At 43.7% G+C, this 20,432-nt stretch overlaps 1 protein-coding gene across 5 annotated transcripts in view; it reads left to right on the top strand.

Moving 5' to 3' along the window:
- SNTG1 (syntrophin gamma 1) overlaps positions 1 to 20,432 on the top strand; it is a 577,365-nt gene that overhangs the window by 245,464 nt on the left and 311,469 nt on the right. The window lies entirely within an intron of this gene.

Genomic DNA, 20,432 nt, shown 5'->3' with positions numbered 1-20,432 from the left:
GCTGAGGGTCCCCTCTTTCCATCTTTACAATCATTTTAAAAATCGGCCCTTGGGAACCGGAGATATCTGACTTCAAAGCAGTAGTCCCCATCCAAGCCTGTTAATTGCCCTTCCCAGTCAGATATTTGTTTCTTTCTGTTTCTTAGAGTTTTTCTGAGGGTATTTTCCAAAAGCTGGGACTCTTCCCCTTTGATGGGCACTAGAAGCTTGTCTCTACTTTTCCCAGAACCAGAGATATCAGCCTTCCAGCAGCTGGTTACTGCTCCAGCTCCACACACTTGGTATGTAGTTTTATATTCTCATTGGGGGATTGCTCTGCCTCCTGAACTCTGATCCCCTAGTCCATAATACCATTTGGTAAGTGGGATTAACTAGTTTTTAATTCCAATTAAAATCTAAGAAATCTTTTTCCAGGAACTGGAGATATCTGCAGTCAAGCAAGCTGTCCTCCCACCAGAAAATTATGAACAATAAGCCTACTCCACTATACACCCCTCCTCTGCGTATTAAACATCCTCTACCACCCTGGAAGTTATGTATCAGGGCCCCTTCATTCAGTCCAATGCTTCTCCCACCCAATCTCCCACCATCTGTGCAGTAAAGGGGTAATTAGTGGAAATTACTGATCCAGGACCTACATGATGAGCGATTGATATAATACCCCCTACCACCCGTGGGACATCAAAGCTTCCCCCACCCCTACCGCTGGAGGATCGGTAGGGGCCCCATTCTTTGCTATGCCCAGGGGTCTACACTGCTGTTGCTGCCCCTGTATGTGTATATATATATATATATATATAATTATTATTATTATTTATATACATTTGGTCTATAATACTTTAACTGACCCGGCATATACTGGGTCACCTAAGTGTCCATCTCCGGAAACCCCCTTCTGAAAATCCTGCGTTTGCCCCTGCTCTAGACTGATGTACAGCACAGTAATAATTAGCTTTTTCATTTTCCATGATTGTTAGCTAATAAAGCTGGTATTGACAATTTAAAATTGAAATTTAAAAGCATAGAATTTTCACGATCGTTTGATCCCTGATTTTTAATTAAATATTACTGGTTTCTAGATTATAGCAGGATGGTTATCAGAGTTAATATTTGCATTGTGAAGGTAAATGGAAAATATTTAAGCTTTATAAACAATGTAAAATTAAGGTGCATGGATAAGAACAATGTAATCATTTGAGTAATTGAATCAAACAGTATGATAATTTATGATCAAATAACATAACATCCTGGCCAAGTCTTTGCTTACAATTGTACTTCTTATGTAGGGAAAAAACACCCTATATACATAGTACAACAGCAGTGGAGGAATAGAGAACATGATGGATATATTTACTTTACGGTTTAGCAACTTCCTATATGCTATTAGGCTCCTTAATACACAGTGACAAGGAATCGCATAAACCAGTTAAAGTTGAAGTCTGTTTTTTGTTCTCAGCAGGTAGACATCATTCCAGTATAACAGATTGGCAGTATAACGTCAGTTCTCAAAACAAGGGTACATCCAGATAATCCCTAACATAATCACCAGACCCCCACAAGCCTATTGCCCAGACACTAACTGGCATTGGTAACACCAGCCTTTTTTTTCCAAACACACATAAAACAGGAAGCACCAGGTGCTGAAAATCAGCCAGTTATTTTCAATGCATCCTAGGAAAACTTGGGTTGGATCTCTCTTGCCCTGCTGCTGCTGTTCTGAATCCTGGACTGGATCTTCCAAATTACCCTCAAGAAAAGTATGCTGCTCCTGTCACACACATTCAGGGTCATTCGATGGTTGCCAACCATTGAATGATGTGGAAGGCCCACGCACATCCAATGTTACTCTCAGGTAACCTTAGATCTGTGTGGACATTTGGAAGGAAGTGGATGGGAAGCTGACATCCGGTGATGTCAGCTGGCCGCCCCCAGAGCCCACGTCATTGGGTGATTTCCAGAGGAGCACACAGCATTTTCATGGTAATGCCCATGAAACATTGGGCGTTCCCATAGGCATAACTATCCGTCGCCGCCCCACACCCCCATCTGCAATCTTGGGTGCACGCACCCGACAAATGCCTTAAAAGGTAAAAGCAAGAAATTCACTGCTAATAGGATTTTTTGGCCAAATTAATTTAACCTAGTGAGTACTATGGCTCCTAATGCCGTTAAGACGTACTGGCCTATTATTACACTGATTACAACGATTTACCTGGTCTAACCAATAATAAATTGATGACCAGTTATTCCAGAGGTCGCAGTTTACATGATTATTTAGTGCATAGTGACATTACCAATTTTTATAAGTCCAGTGTTATAACCTTTAGGCACTCCTAAATTGGGATGTGGGAAGTGTATGGGTTGTGTCATATGTAGTTACAGATGTAGCCCCTCTCATTTATCTACCTTAGGCCATGGCTCAGCATGGCCACCATGGCTATCCTATTGTTCTCAGCTGCAATACAATACATAGAACAATACAGTAGCGGAGAAGAAGAGTAATGCTATTACTCACTTAATCCTATTAAAGGAACAGATGAGAGTGGCTCCATCTGTACATGTGGACCTGTGACACGATCAAACACCAATTTAAAAATGTAACATATGCCATTAAATATCGAGTCACCTGCTCCACAAAGTTTGTGATATATGTAATAGTTTGCTCTTTTGGCAGGTATTACATTAGCAAGACTGATTTCCAGTTTAAAACCCGAATGGCACAGAATAGACTTGCCATTTGGGCAGCAGTCTTATAGGGGACCAGTGAGAAGCCTGTTGCAAGGCACTATGCAGCAATAGGTCATTCCCCAACTGCATTAAAACACAAAATTATCGATCATGTTCTCCCACTGGAGCGAGTTGGCAATAGATCAAAAATATTATTACAACATGAGGCAAAGTGATTCACTAAGCCCACATGGTCTTAACGAGACATTTCTTTGAGATTGAGAAAAATGATGTAATGGTTGAGAAATTAGTGAGACATGTTAAACAAGAATTATAACTTTTAAACACTTTAAGATGAAAGGAGAATTTTATTTTGCATATGATACATTTTAGACATATAAGTGCATTATGTAAAGTAATCCTCATCATTTGCAAATACAGTACTAGTTGAAACTGGATTAAATGCATTATTTTGTCTTCTACAAAGTGTATTATTTTGGCAGAGATTTTTTGGGTGACGATGACTTAATCTCCTGTATATAATATATTACAGTAATATTTGCTTAAAATAATAATAATAATAATAATAATAATAATAATAATAATAATAATAATATTAAGAAGAATAATATTTAAGTCAAGTGATTGCTACCACTTTTTACATTGCATATTATACTGATCTTTAAAATAGCCATGCAGCTCTCCACTTTAGCATGGATGATAGAATCTCATTACTCATTAAAACATTATACCAATATATTCTACAAAATTACAGGGCCATTTAATTATTCATGTCAACATTTTTCAATGAAATTATTGATCTGCATTTGGCTTACCAACAACATAATCAATATTTTTGAATTTCATTTTCATAAAAATAAATATATAATTTTAAAAGTATTATTCTGGTATTTTTCTCTTTTGTTGCAATAAACAAAAGTGGCCATCAACTTGTAGAATTACATCCTCGATAGGAATATTTTTGCCTTTAGAGTTTCTTATTGATATGCTCCTCTCGTCTTTCTGGCACTGTTTAGAAATAACATACTAAATTTGAGCTATTGTTATATAAATATTACTATTCAGAACATGGAAACAGTGGTCCATATTGCATTATTCATAGAAAATCCAATGTCTGCATCTGCAATTTATTTGAACAAAAATATAACTTTTTCTAGCTCTACCATAGCTCAGATCAATAATATTTTGAACTGAATGTAATTTCTCCATTTTCATGTCATCTTTATACAAGGAATCAGTTAATATTTTGTAGCAATCTAAATGCATTCTATACTTTGTGAGCTTTACCTTCCAGTGCTGAAAAGAGTTGCATATTTTCTGATTACTACATTAAAGCAAGTTAAGTAAAGTATGTTTTTATTTTGGCTAACTTGACTGCTTTCCAAAAACATCAGTGAATGGTTTAAACAAATTTCTGGAAGACTAGGTCACACTCCCAAATCTGTTCACCTCTTATTGTAATGGAATAGACAAGGGTGGGATGATTCATCATTTTAGCCTGCTCTACCTTTCATGACCATCACTATGCAGTATTATAGAGAGATGCCTATTGAGGAGAAGTGCGAGACCCAACCTCAAGCAGGAATCAACTACAGGTATTGTGTTTTTTTGTGAACTCTACCAGTGGAGAAAATATGAATCTAAGATTTTCAATCATTGGTAGCATAGATGTAAAACATGAAGTACTGACAGCTTTAAATTATATATTTTTTTCATCAAGAATATTCCTTTAAGATTTAGGGCCTTATTCTGATTCATTCGGTTCCCTGCGTTTTCGCGTAGTGGAGCAATGTTTTTTTTTTTTTTTTTGCTCAGCGGACATTTTGCATAGGACCTTTTTATTGCAGCAGTAGGAAGAGAAGCATTGGGACTGCAGACAGGCAGGGCCGGATTAATGATGGGCCTGATGGAGCTACAGGTCCAGGCCCACTCTCCAAATAGGCCCATTTTGTAGCTGGGGGCCAGACACAGTGTCGCTAGCCCTCCGGGAACCGGAGATACTGCCAAGCAAAGCTGGGACGTTTCCCCACAGGATAACATGGGACCCGCTAATTCTGACCCCCACTCAGTTCCAATGGCTGCCAGTTCCCTCCCTGGCATCAAAGAAGTTCGAGGTTGATCTTAGTCGAACTTATATCGCTGAGCCTTCAATCTGATACCAGGCTGGTCCACATGGGTTCATTGTTTCTAGAGATATTGCGGGTAAACCAATTTTTCCTCATTTCTAAAATATAATTTCATGGCTATTCATGTTGTTTGAGGGCAGATTTCTCTGGAACCAAATGGCCCAGTTTCAGGGGACCAAAATCATTTGAAGCCCACTCAAAAGTTCTTCAATGTGATACTGGTCTCATGTAAATGGGTCAGTTGGTTCCAAAGATATAGATTTTCTCCCCCTCACACCAGAAAATGCAGGGACTAGGCTGGTGTAAAAGGGGCCAGCATAGTCTCTGCATTTTCTTGTGTGAAAGGGGTATTATTTCAAATAGCCGGGACCTGCAGTGTTCTAATTACAGCCGGGCAGTCCCCTGCTCTCTGCCTGGCTGTCAATGGCTGTCATTTCTGCTCGGCGGTGTCTGTCCCCCAGTTACTGCGAGCATGTATTCCCCCTTGGCAATGAGCATATAATCCCACATGGCAATGAGCATGGAGCCCCTGGCAATGAGTATGTAGGTAAGCAGCACTTATGTAGCATCATTTTTAATTGGCATTATGGTGTTTGGCATAACACGTACTGGACATTATGGTGTGTGGTTTAACATGTAATGGGCATTATGGTGTAAATTTTTTATGCACACCTTTGGCGCGCAATGCCCCTATTTATGAAACATATATTGTGCATTATTGCTCAATCCATTTGGTATAGTGTGTATTTTGGCTCAATCCATGTGGCAAAATGCGAATTCTGTGTGGCATAACATGAATTTTGACTCAATCCGTGTGCCATAGTGTGAATTTTGGCTCATTCCATGTGGCATAATGTGTAAGAAGCAAGTACAGTATAAGAAGGTTACTATTGTGCTGCATGATTTGTATAAGGGGTATACAGTATGGTGTGGTAAATTTAAAAGGTGCTGAAAAGTTTTGGCTTTCAGTATTTTTTTTATGACTGGAGTGCCGCCTCACCCTGCAAGTATTTTAGGACATCAGCATCCTGCGGGTGCACCTTTGGCCAATATATTTCCCTGCATTTTTCTATGCCAGCTTCCTGCCTTTTCCAGGCATATATAATTAGTTAAAAGTATGTACACAAATAGAAACACACCCATGAGCAGACCACCCAAACAGAACACTGGTCACGCCCCCCCCCCCCCATATTATTAGGTGCTGGCCACAACCCCTATTATTGCACAACATAGGCCCTTGATAATTTTCAGCTCCAGGCCCACGTAGACCTTAATCTGGCACTGCAGACAGGAAGCTATCTTGTATTATTATTTCCAGTCTGATATCATATACCATCAGTTCCGGTCTGATTTCCTGTACCATACTGTAGGTTCCAGTCCAATATCTTGTACCATCAGATTCAGGGGGTCATTTGGTTGATTAGAAAGAGTTGGTTGTGGGAAACAGTTCTCAATACCCTATTGCTGTGTACACATGGGGGAGATATATTGCTCAGCCATATATTGCTGAGCAATATATGGCTGAGCAATATATTGCTCAATTTCTCCTGTTCATCAGCGACCAGAGATGGTCGCTGATGAAAAAGAAACTGCCTGGGGGAGCCAGGCAGTGGTAATCAGCTGGTCGCAGGAGCATGTTCCTGCGACCAGCGATCACCACAGGGGCAAAAACGGGAGCGCGCACCCGGCCATATATCGCCGGTGCACACTCCCATTGCGGGCAATATGGTCGCTCAGCGACCATATTTCCCGCGATTTTGGACAAAATCGCCCCCGTGTGTACGCACCTTAACTCTAATGTGCTGCAGTGGTGTGATATTTACTTGTTTAAAAAAAAATGGCCTGTACTGTATCTGAAAACATTGCAATGCAATGAAACATATATTAAAAACAGTATTGAGGCAAGATTAGAGCTCAGTTATAAAACTTAAACAATAAAAAGATATATCAAAAATGGAGTTGAGGATTTGTGAAAAAGGCTAATGCAGGTAATGGCTCGTTAGTATTGATAACGAGCAGCTATCCGTCTTACTCTTTGAAAGAGTATAACATTTTGAAAGTTTATGTGTCCATCACAGTATTTAAACAAGTAAATGGCTGGTGTTTGTTTCTGGTGCAGACTGCGGCGTTCCGTTAGTTGCATCCAGATATTAATCATTAGTTGATTGCATCCAGATGATGTTAATTGGACAGTCAAATTTGAACTGAAATGTTGTATTCTAGCTGCTCGGGTAGGACTGTGGGGGAATGGAGCTGTGTCGGTCTGGACCTAGCAGTCGCCTGGTCTGCATATCAGCTGCTCTCCCTGGATGTGATGCCCGAGTTCTACTGCTGCCACACTACAAATGCTGTTTGCAGTCTTAGTGTTTGATGTGTGCGGCCCCAAATGGACTGCTGATTGCCGCGCGACTCTCCCACCAACAGACCTTGCTTTACTTACCAGCCTCGACTCGTCTGTCCTCTGTTCGTACTTCGGGTGCTGCTGCGTGTGCTTTTTAGTTCTTTTGTTTAGGTGACCCTGCTTTCTCCTAGGTGGTGTGGCAGGGTCAGCATTCCCCAACATGAAAGTAATGTGAAGGATCCAGACCAGGTTTTTTTAGCAGTAGCAGAAGCCCAGGTGCAATCAGCAGTACCTGGGATGTCCTGATTTAAAGCTTCCCATGGCATTTTTTGCTGGCTCTCAGTGGTTGACTATCTGCCCGAGTGATAGGTTTGGGGTGTGGATTAGATTAGGGACCATTGGAACCTGTTAGGAGTCTGCTATGCCTGTATGCTACTGCCTGTGATACAAACTGCATATGAATGTCACCTGCTATGCCGGACCTGCTGATGAGAATAAACTACCAAGTCATCATCTGAGTCCCTGTGTTTGTGATCCTTGTAACATTGGTTTTAATCACATTACTAGCTGATTCCAGTGTGTGATGCAGGTTTGTGATCTTTATGTAAGTGCCAATGCATTTCTGCCCATCTTGGGGCCTTCCCCTGGGAGATGCAGTGATTTTAGTTGGATCGCACAGGGGAGTGATGTTTTTTCTGCGCATGCGCATAACGATTTATTCACATGAGCAGCCTCTGTTGGCGAACGGATTCGGCGACTTGCATAATTGCTGGCCCTTTCGCATGGAGCAGTGTGGGTGGGGTTAATGGGGGAGCAGGACCATGTCGCACCCATATAAATGCCCAGCGTTTCATGGGCATCCCCATGAAAATGCTTGGTGCTCCCATGGGATTTCGGGTGGGAGAGAGGAGATGTGCTGGGGGCATGTGGCTGACATCACTTGATGTCAGCTGCCCGCCCTATCTTCGGCTGGAAGCTCACAAATATAAGTCAGTCTTTACTGACTTATAGTTGCGTAGCCTGAAGAAATCATTAGATGGTAAGTGACCATCAAATGATTTCTCAGCCAGTGGGCACATGCGAGGGGTGTGTCTTTGTGACAATTCGGGGTGTGCCCTCTAGGACTCGGTAAGCTACGAGCTTCACAGCCTACCCTGTCAACCAGAATGAGGGCCCCAATCCGATACCCAGTAGCACCAAAATTGTTGCTATTCCACTTATGTGTGATATTCTGGCACCAGTACAGGGAGGCCCATTCAGAGGAAATGCGGTCATTTGGTCTACAGCATGATGGTCGACAGTTATTAGGTCGATGCCATTAGGTCAACATGGGAAAAGGTCGAAATGGGTCTAGGTCGACATAGGAAAAGGTCCACATGTTTCTAGGTATGAAGTTCATTAGTTCGACTGGTAGTTAGTTTGACAGGTCATTAGTTCGACAATGTCTAGGTCGACAGTCAAAAGGTCGACATGGGGTTTTTCAATAGTTTTTTAGCTTACATGTGCCAACAGGTGGTATTTCATGCCCTACCATCCACTAGGGCATGGTGGGAGAATAAAATAGTGTGCCGAGCGCAGCGAGGCACCGTTCCTGAAGTATAGCGAGCGATGCGAGGGTATGCGGTGTACTTGAAATTGTGTCCATGTTGACTGTGTTGACATTCAGGTAAAAAAACTGTGAAAACCCCCATGTCGATCTTTTGACTGTCGACATAGACATTGTCGAACTAAGGACCTGTCGAACTAACGACCTGTCAAACTAATGACCTTTCGACCTTTTCCCATGTCGAAATTTTCCCATGTCGACCTTTTACCATGTCGACCTAATGACTGTCGACCATCATGCTGTAGACCAAATGATCCCAACCCCATTCAGAGGTATGCGACCTTCACGTTGGGCATAACTTAGCCAAAATTCCTTTGCAGGTTTCCCTAGAGAAAACCACCGGCATATTACAGATGTGTTCTGCTACATTAATGCTGTGTATATCAGCTTACTGTAGAGGGATTACAGTGCAAATGAAGCCTAGCATGCCACTCTTGTTCACATTGCTGCTGTTTCGAACTTTGATGGGAGGTGGGCACATGCGCTAGCCAGCTTCCATTCACTTCAATAGCATGGTGGGAGAGAACAATTACATTCACGCCACTATGCCGCAACATCCTTGCTGTGATCAGGTGAAAAGAGGACACACCAGTAGACTCCATGTCAATTTACTGATTGCCACCAATTCTCCTGCATTAGCCAGTATCCTCCCCATATCATAAGAGCAGGAACTACATTAGACCAGCTAGCTTCCAGACACTGAGCCCAGAATCCACTCAATTAAGAGACTTAGGGCCTTATTCTGATCGGAGCGGCCAAACGTGCGTACGTTCGCTAATAACGTACGCTATCTGCACGCGGCCGTTGGGGTTAAGTCCACCCACAACTCAGCCGCATACGTACGGCCAGAAACAACGTCGAGCCCTTACACTCCGACAACTGGCGTACAATTGAGCGTACACCACCGTTTACGGACGTCTCTCGTCCGTCTTCCCACCGACTTCTTGCGGCTATCTGAGCGTACGCCAGCTTGCACGGACGGGTCCCTATAGTTTTCAATAGAAAAGTCAGCTTATGTCACCGCTCGTGAGAGTGAGCGTACGTCCGTGTACGCTGACATACCCTTCACATATATGGACCTGCAAATCTTGCCTTTCAACTATAATTATGAAAATTAATTAATTGATTGAATTAATTAATGTGCAAAATAGTGGGCATGGGCTTAAAACATTGCTGAAACATCCTTTGTAGGTGTTAGATGTGGTTTATGTTATTGTATCATAAATACAAGACCTATGTTTGTATTAGAGTGAACACGTTGACACATGTCGACTTGTGTAGATTGAGTGTGCTACTGTGTAAAGTCTATGAAAGCACGTACTGAATGTGTCTAACTGTTTAACAAATACCTACCTTAGCATATATAAGCAGGTCTTAAAAAGATTCTTACCTTAAATTAAACAAACCTTTAAATGTAGAGAAGTATGGAAAGATAAGCTTCCAATGTGTTTGAGTGCTGTGTGTGGCTTGCAGGTAGTGAAATCATGGTTTGGACTTAATAGACTGCAGCATTGGTTATTACATTCAGGTGTATGTGTTTGGTAGTAAGCAGCGTAAATTAGCAAACCCAGGCCCACGCTGGCATGCGGTATCTGTAGGGGTGGTTTGAGATGGCGGTTGGCGGCCGCCTGTTTTGTGTCCGAAATGAACGGTGCTGTAGGCGATCGTGCGGTAGTAGCACCGCTCATTTTTGGTGCACACCCCCGTGTACGCCCATATTTACGCCCATTTTCCCTCATTATTTCGGCCGCTCCCCTCATCACGCCCCTATGCCGCCCCCAATGCCCGTACACTCGCGTATAGGTGTTTTCGCACGTAGAGACCCGTCCGTAAGCGTTGTGGAGTGTTCGCGCCTGCGCATTAGCGAATGTACGCATGCGCAGATCATAAAAAACACCGGGACGTCCGCGTACGGCCCGGCCGCTCCAACCAGAATAAGGCCCTTAGACCCAGAGCCACATGCTGACAGCCCTAGGCCTGACAGTAAAAGCAGATATCTACTCACCAGATGATGATAACAAAGAAGACAATAGAAACTGGTCACAGCCTCGATCAACCAAAGACCACAAGAATGGTTTGTTGATCTATCTGAGATTTTACCCATAAGGATGTTGGGCTCCAGGCACATTGACATCATCAGACATTAGGCCAGTACAATCAGTACTATTTTCTGGAAAAATAGGTCCAGGAACTCAGGGTTTTGGGGTGGGTTTATGAAAAAATAAATAATGAAAGAAAGAAAGAGAGAGAGAGAGAGAGAGAGAGAGAGAGAGAGAGAGAGAGGTGTATATATTGTATTTAGAAGCTAAGGCAACTCACAGGGGACTTTAAAATAAAACTTATGGACATTTTGGTCCAGAACAGGTTCAGGAACCCAGTTCCTGATGATGTCATATATAACAAGAGGTTCAGGAACTGTGGGGTAGATTTATTAAACTTCGATCAGGGGAATATGAGCTATCCCCATGCGTTATGGCAGGGGATATCGCTTCCCCTGATCTATGACACCCGCGATACGGGTGTTAAACAGGCAGCAGTGCGGGGCAGGAGGGATAGCACAGCAACGTTATTTTAAAAAGAGCGCCTGCGCCTTACCTTATGTATGATCCAGCGATGTGGGGCTTCGTTCTTTATGGAGCCCCGTCCCGGATCGCCATCTTTTTTTGGCGATGTGGGTCTCCTGCTTCATAGTCAGCGCCGCTTGCTGGTCTCCGGCGTCTTCAAATTCAAACTGCGCATGCGCCGGGTACACAGCATCCCCGGCAAACATTATCCGGCGCATGCGCAGTTTTAATCTGAAGCCCCCGGAGACCAACTAGCGGAGGCTAACATGGAAAACTGCGCATGCGCCGGGACGTATTGCGAAAAAAAAAGTATCCGGCGCATGCGCAGATAAGGCAGGTGGACGGCAGCGCACATACGTTATGGGAGGCAGCGTATCCCCGGCAGCAGGGGATAACGCACTCCCATAACGAAGCCCACTCCATTGATAAATTTGGGCGAATTGCAGGGTAGCTTCACCACGATAAAGTGGTGAAGCGAACCTGCACCCATAAAGATCGGCACGGAACGATTAATAAATCTACCCCTGAGTTCCTGCTGGTTCCTGCTGAAAAATAGCACTGAGTACGATAGAAGATGGACACCTAGCCAGGGAAGTGTAAGAGGTCCTATAGTTGTGTATTGGTAATTGGGACCTAATTTGCAGACACTGAAGTCATATCTGTTTGCCCAAAATGGTTGCAAGAGTACACTTTGTGATCATATTTGTGTTTTTGTTTGTTATACACCTCATATACATTTGGGTGATTTATTTGGAAGATGATTACCTTACAATGAACCCAATGAAGACCATTTAGACTTTGAATTCCTTTGCATGGTTCAGAATCTGGATATTATACCTGCGTTGCCCATGCCTGACATTCAAGAACCATCAAGTGGCACTTTATTGGTGGCCTGGATTGGAGAGCAAGTGGCGTGAGGTACAGTACACAAAGGACCCTATTCTAGATTAATTGTTTGTGTACTTGCAGGGGTGCTGTGTCTCAGATCTGCGATGGCTGGAGAAATCATTTGATGGTTGCCAACCATCAAATAATTTCTACCCTGCATTCAAGGCCTCGAATAGATGTTTATGCAAAACATCCATTCACAGCCGTGCACTGGATCACAGCGTGCAAGGGGGGGTCGAGCTGCTGTGTGGGAGGCAGTCGGAATCTGGTGGAATTTTGCAGCCTTGTGAGTCATCCAGAATAACCTCCAAAGTGCCCAACTGCACCTCCTCATGCCATCATTTGTAAATGTGACAGACTAGATTATTATCTTGTATTAGAAATGACTAGCCATGTATTAGAAAGTTGATAATCCCAAAAGTCCCATGCAAAGATCAACCACAATATTTATGATGCTTCTTATACCACTACTCTAAAAACTTAATAGCACCATTTTCACATCCCAAACCCAGTATACACATTGGATTTTGTACATGGGTTTATCCTGGGTGCAACCCTGGCTGAGATCTCTTTAAGAGTGGCGGGCCGATTCGGCTTTTTGCAAACTCTGTAAGCACCGGCTCTTTTCATGGTGTGAACGGTTGCAAGGTTGAATCGACCTGGCTTATCCATTCACACTGCCTGGTATCTGAGTTGAAATTGCAGGTCATTGGACCTGGCTTATTTCAACGGTGTACTTCACAGTGCATAATATACCAGGTTGTTGTACGTTCACATGCAACAACCCAGGATATTGGTGGCAGTCTGAAAGGGTTTCATAGCACAAGACTTGTAAACCAATAAATTTACCATTGATCACCTCTTAGAATATCAATATTGATAATGAAAATGAATCATTTCTGTTCTTCCTGCTTATGGAAGCCCTGTCATTGTAGTTGATACTTATGAAGATCAAAATCCTCTTTATTTCTGCTGATAATATTCTTCTGTAACCCTTAAAGCGAGTCCTAATGCAGATTGTTTTTATGTTCCATGATTTAAGAACTGCCACTAGTGTAAATCTTGCATAGTGAAAAGTATCATTACAGGTTGAGTATCCCCTATCCGTGCATCCCCTATCCGAATTATTTCAAAAACCGTGGTTTTTGGAATCATTTGAATTTTTTTTTAACCCCCCCTAACCCTCTTTTCATACTTACCAAGTCCCAGGGCGTCCACAGCAGGCCTCCGGCATCTTCTCCAGGGTCTCCAGCGGTCCCAGGAATGCATTGCACGAGTGTGCGCGCGCGCCGGTGACGTCACCGGTGCGCGCGCACACTCGCGCAATGCATTCCTGGGACCGCTGGAGACCAGGAGAAGATGCCGGAGGCCTGCTGTGGACGCCCGGGGACTGCGCGGACACCGAGGGACCACCGGACACCTTCAGGGGACAGGTAAGTATGGCTACACAAATTTATTCCAAAAACCGGAAAATTCCCCTATCCGGAATGCTCGTGGTCCCGAGCATTTCGGATAGGGGATACTCAACCTGTATTACTATTATTACTAAAAATAATAATACACCTTGAGGTACTTGTGTACTTCACGGCTCCCATTGAATGCCATCGCATGCCATATGTAGTGGTATGCGATGGCATGTGATGTGATTTTACCGTGGTTTTATGCAATTTTTGTAAAAATCGCATGCGATCTGATGCGATGCGATGTCATTTTTCACTGAAATTATGGACATGAGTTGAAATCATGTAAAATGCACCCCAAGTGTCATTTTTCACACTGTACCACCCCCACTATCAATGCCAACCCGAAGCGTGGCGAGCGCAGCGAGCCCGCGTGGGGCGGCGGTACGCATCCTACGACCTTTTCATACCCCCACTATCCACGTCGGCGTGGAGTTGAGAATAGAAAGTGTGGCGAGCGCAGCGTGCCACCGAGCCCGAAGCGTGGCGAGGGGACGCGGATACCTTCACAGGTATCCGTGTCCCCTCGCGGGCTTCACAGGTATCAGTTTCCTACCGTCAGCAGTACGGTTGTTGAATGCTTGACGCTCTTGTTTGGTTTTATGCATCTTGTTTGGTTTTATGTATCTTTTATGTACCTCTTTTTGTATGTATGTATGTATTTATGCGGATATTGCTTTTACTGTACTGGTATTTTATGTATGATATAATTTCGTCTGCAGAGAGGGAGTTTCTCCTCTGTTGATGACAATAAACCTGACTTGACTTGACTTGACTTGTCCCCTCGCGGGCTTCACAGGTATCCGTGTCCCCTCGCGGGGCTCGCTGTGCTCGCCACGCTTTGGGCTCGGTGGCTCGCTGCGCTCGCCACACTTTCTATTCTCAACTCCGCGCCGACGTGGATAGTGGTGGTATGAAAAGGTCGTAGGACGCGTACCGCCGCCGCTCGCCACGCTTCGGGTTGGCGTTGATAGTGGGGGTGGTACAGTGTGAAAAATGACACTTGGGGTGCATTTTACATGATTTCAACTCATGTCCATAATTTCTGTGAAAAATGACATCGCATCGCATCAGATCGCATGCGATCTCATGCGATCGAATGCGATGCGATTTTTCCCTGTACGATGCCCATCGTGGGACCCGTGATTGTACACAAGTACCCACCTTTATTATAGTCATGTGAAAATAGAAATCTAAAATGTATAATGCATAATGTGTTAAAATATACAAAAAGAGTCAGTAATAATGCTGTCAATCAGTATCTGACTAATAACTAGTTTAATTAATGATTTAACTTTTTTTATTTTTTTTAGTAGTATTTATATGTACTGTAGTTCATATTTGGAATTATTAGTCTACATAGGAATAATGTTCCTGTAACAACAATAGGATCACCTCATGGAGTATGAATCATACGCCTTTTTTTCATTTATTTCGCTGTGACTACTGTTCATTCTAGTATCATAAATACTCAGCAGCCACCATTAGCACCCGATCAGAATAATCTACAGTGTAGTCATATTAACAAGGCAAAGGTACTGGGTAAATTATTCTTTGCGATAACAGTCCACGTTATTGAGACATTTGTCTTGCATTGTCTCTTACAATCATTTAGTTCATTCTTGAATATATCCTTACAGAGATAAGGACATGACAGCTTTATTTCTTTTATTCATATTAATATTATATAATACCACAGTGTTCTGTATATCACAATGCCTGGAGTTCCTGCTGTGGAAGTCAGCTTGTAGTGATCCAGCCTGTTAGTATTACAGTAATAGTACATTACTGTATTTTGTCGCTGTGGGGGCATGGTCAGAGCTCTGAGAGTTGCTGTCCATGCCCCCAACCCCTCAGCCACAGTGAATAGGTGCTATATGCACGCACACAGTGTCTATTCATGCAGCTCTGCTGAGCAGACCAGTGACATGCTTAGGGGATTCAGAACTGCCCCACCCTCACAACGGACACTGCCGGCCCTAGGCGTGACGTGGGATAGTCCCAAAAAAACAGGACTGTCCCATGAAAATCGGGACAGTTGGCAGGTATGTAGCACTAGCCACACACCAGCTATGCAGTGCAGGGAGGCCCTGTGCTGAAGAAACTCCCTGATCTGCTGCCAGCTGCTGCCTATGTTGCGCCTATCAAACAGGTAGTGGCGTTGACAGTGCAAAGCACAAATTCAACTCAGCAGCCCCTGCAGCTGACTGTCTGTGGGGGGACCCACAAACACACTCACACTAGTGGCAGTGGTAGAGTCAGCAGTACATTGGTGCATGGAGCTGCAGTTAAAGAATGGGCCTGCTCACCACCTGGGGTAAAAGTACTAGCCGGGCATCACTCATTCCAAAGTCAGCTTTGGGAGGGAGATGGATTTAAAGGATATTGGACACCTGCTGAGCTTTTCCACCCTAGACTAACAGAACAAAACAGAGATAAGTAAACAGTGCATTATATTTTAAAAGCAGCACTACTATTGTGGGCATTATGTGTTTAAACAGCATTACTGTATTTCTCTGTGTATTACTTGTACAAGCAGCATTAATACTGTGGGCATTATGTTTATAAGCAGCACTACTACTGCGGGCAATATGTGCATAAGTGGCACTACTACTTTGAAGATTATGTGTATAGGGGACACTACTACTGCAAGCATTAGCTGAAAGGGTCATTACTGCTGTTGGTATTAAGTGCATAAGGGCCATGACTTCTGTGGGCATTATTTGACTAGGAGACATTACTGTTGTGAGCATTATGTGTATAAGGGACACTACTACTATGAGTATTTTGTGCATAAGGGGCACTCTTTCTGTGGGCATTAAGTAGGTTATTGTAATCTGTTTGTGATGTTTGGCGTCTGCACATCCGCATTTATGTGCATGTGCAGACGCCTGGTGCGAGCGGGCATGGCGAACTGCCTGTTTGCCATCCTGATTGCACCTACCAGTGTGGGCGGGGGGCTTGGGGAGCGGCGACGGGCTGCGCCCATGGGAATGGCCAGTGTTTCATGAGCTTTCCCATGAAACGCTGGGTACTTCGGCGATTATGTCAGCTGCCCACCTGCTTCCCACACAAGGCACCCACAGTTCTATGACACCATAGAGGTGTTTTAGGTCTGCAAGCACTGTAGAAATCATTTGATGGTCGGAGACCATCGAATGATTACCTCCCCGCACACAAGCTGTGAATGGATGTTTATGCTTAAAATCCATTTGCACGTGTGCTGGGCAATTCGCCGTGCGAGGGGGGCAGGTGGCCGTTCGCTCCGTATTTGGTGGACTCACAAGGCTGTGAAATTTGCTGCCTTGCGAGTCAAACTGAAGAAGGTCCTATGTGTATAAGGTACACTATTGCTGTGGGCATTATGTGTGTAAGTAACATTACTAATGTGGGCATTATGTGTATAAGGGTCCAAATAACTGTAGGCTTTATGTATGAAAGGGGCACTTCTACTGTGGGCATTAAGTGTGCAAGGGGCACTACTACTGTGAGAATTATGTGTGTAAGGCACACTACTATTGTGGGCATTATCGGTAAGGGATTGTACTACTGTGGGCATTGTTTATAAGGCTGCATCTACACATTACGTTTTAGCAGGATGCAGTCGAACAGGATTCTGTTTAGCAGGATGCAGTTTGTGGTGTCTAAACATTGCGTTTTAGCAGGATGCAGCAGGCTTGTTGTATATATCCTCATAAGTAAGCATCCTGCTAAACAGCTCCTGTTCCACTGCATGCTTCTAAAACACGTGTGCAGACTTCATGCTTCTAAAACACGTGTGCAGACTGCTTCCTGTTATAAGTGACCTGTCAAAAGATAATGTGTAAATGCAGCCTTAGGGGCACTACCAGGGCCAGCCTGGCCATCTGGCTCTTCTGGCAAATGCCAGTGTGGCCAATGGCCAGGTGGAGAGATTTCTTTTTGCAAGGTGCACAGAAAGAGCTGCTGGATTCGCAGCAGTTAGGGTGGTGCGCCACTAAGGTTCAGGAGAGAGGGGGGCATCACACGTCGCTATTCCCCTCCTGTAAGCCGGGAGAGAAAGCACGCGCATACCCGGTGTGTGTATGCGCGCTCGTGCACACATGCAAAAATGCCAGGGCCAATTCGGCGACCCTGTCCGTCGCTGGGCACTACTACATTGCGTAACATGTATAAAAGCATACTTGCCTACTTTTGAAAACTAGTTTCAGGGAGATTATAGTTGGAAATAGAATTTTGCACTGCACCCCATTGAGGGGGCATGTCATGCTCATCACAAAAGGGTGTGTCTAGTTTAATATATGGAGAGATTGTGTGCGATGCACCTAGAAGCGCGGGTGTGTACTGCTACATCTGAGAGGAATCTTTTAAAATGACTTATGTACAAATGTAGATGAGCCCCAAAGCAGTTAGTAAGAGCTACTATACTTGGTAAAGTGCTGGGAAATGGCGCAGATGATTCAGTTTAAATGTATCTATCTCTCATTCCTTTTTTCCCAAAAAATGTAACAGTGTAATGTGGTCTAGGTGAAATGAGGGAGATTTCTAGACTAATGAGGGAGAGAGGGAGATTGCTGTTATTTCAGGGAGTCTTCTGCAGAATGCAGGAGGGTAGGCAACTACTGTATGTACAGTATAAAAGGCACTTCTGTGTATGTAAAGTGAATAGGAGACTCTACTCTGTTGTGTAATATCAATCAGGCACTAAGTGCAGTGTAATGTGAATACAATTGTTTTACTTCTGTATTTAGCTTTTGTGTGGCCAAAATATAGTTTTATTATAAATGGTAGGTGGGGGAGCACAATTCTAAAGTTTGCAGGGGGCCTCCGAACACCCTAGCACCAGTCCTGTATATAATATCTTGCCTGTCTATATAAATAAATATTATTCATATTATTTTTGGGAACTGTTACAGCAATCCTTTTCTTCAGTATGGCTTACCAAGAGAACTTCAGTGATTACTCCTATCACACTGATTTAAGATGATTCCTAAGGAATGAATTACAGTATTTTTCTCAGATGCAGGGGAAAGTTATCTCAGATTCCTTATCATTGCGTTGATTTCCTGTGGAGTGTATAACTCATTGTCCAAGGTTAATTCATTCACTTAATGTGCAGTTTGTAGTGTGTCTGTACAGGTGCATACCTAAAGATTCATTTGCCCACCATAAAAAGGCTTGTCCATGATTGATTTTCACTAAATTAGATCTTATTAGAATTAGTGGACATACTCAGTGTGCTATAGGATAGATGCATGTATATTACAGATGCATGTAGAGGCTGTCTCCTTGTTCGCAGAGCTTTTGCGCAACTGGTTTGCTCCCGTATCAAGCACTAGAATAAACGCAGCTTTTAGTTTTTATGCAAACAAGAAGCTATTGATCTTACAGTACAAGACATATGCATTGATTTCAGTATTTTAATTAAGAACCACATTTTCTGTCATTGGACCTGAGGTACTAAGCTTGAAAAGTGATAAAATGGAGATTGATAAACAACCAGCCAATCAGCTCATAACTGCCATATCACAGGCTGCGCTTGAAAATGACAGTTAAGAGCTGATTTTCTGTCCATTTATCACACTCCAGTTTATCACTTTTCGAGGCTTAGTACATCTCGCCCATTACTGTAACTCTATAAACTGTAATGCTTTAAAACTGGGGAAATATACTGAGATTGGAATTCTATTTCAGATGGGATGCTGCTATGGGCAATCAATCAGATACTGGGCCAGATGCACTAAGTTTCAAAAGTGATAACATGGAGAATGATAAACAGCCAGCCACAGACTGTGTTTGAGCCCGGGCCTGGACACACAGTTTTGTCTTTATTTGGTGAAGAGTGCGCTGGGTCTGAGTGCGCCGTAGTCAACTTTTCAGCGGCGCCATTGGGAGTGGGTACGTGGGGTAGCAGCATCAAAGAGGTCCTTCTGCTCTCTGACTCCAGGGCCTGCTGAGAGCCCGCCACTTGATTTGGGAGTTTACTCCTGGCAGAGCATGGTAACCCCTGGCAGAGCATGTAACTCTGGGCAGAGCATGTAACCCCAATCAGAGCATGTATCCCCTGGCAGAGCATGTAACCCCTGGCAGAGCAGGTTAATCCCATGGCAAAGAGAATGTTAACCCCTGGCAGAGCATGTTAACCCCTGGCAGAGCATGTAACTCCGGGCAGAGCATGTAAACCATGGCAGAGGATGTAAACCATGGCAGAGGATGTAACTCCGAGCAGAGCATGTAACCCCTGGCAGAGCATGTAACTCCGGGCAGAGCATGTAACCCCAATCAGAGCATGTAACCCCTGGCAGAGCATGTAACCCCTGGCAGAGCAGGTTAATCCCATGGCAAAGAGAATGTTAACCCCTGGCAGAGCATGTTAACCCCTGGCAGAGCATGTAACTCCGGGCAGAGCATGTAAACCATGGCAGAGGATGTAAACCATGGCAGAGGATGTAACTCCGAGCAGAGCAGAGCCGGCCTTAGGCATAGGCAAACTAGGCAATTGCCTAGGGCATTTGGAATGCCTAGGGGCATCAGCAGCTTCTGCTGATTAAAATGATATGTAGCATGCCTATATTCTGTGTGCGAGTGAGGCTGTATCTGCATATGAAATAGTGTATTCATGGAAATCACTGTAACATAGCATTCTGTATGCAGGTACAGCCACAGTCGCACACAGAATATAGGCATGCCACATATCATTTTAATCATCGGAAGCTCCTTGTGTGTGCTGGTCACATAACAATGCAAATAAGATGAATTTTCAGCAAAAAAGGCACCCAA

The sequence above is a fragment of the Crinia signifera genome, chromosome 5 (assembly GCF_055691185.1).
Source record: "Crinia signifera chromosome 5, ASM5569118v1, whole genome shotgun sequence".
Taxonomy (NCBI): Eukaryota; Metazoa; Chordata; class Amphibia; order Anura; family Myobatrachidae; genus Crinia; species Crinia signifera.
Note: the sequence above shows the minus strand (reverse complement) of the source record. Positions and strands in the feature narration are given on the sequence as shown.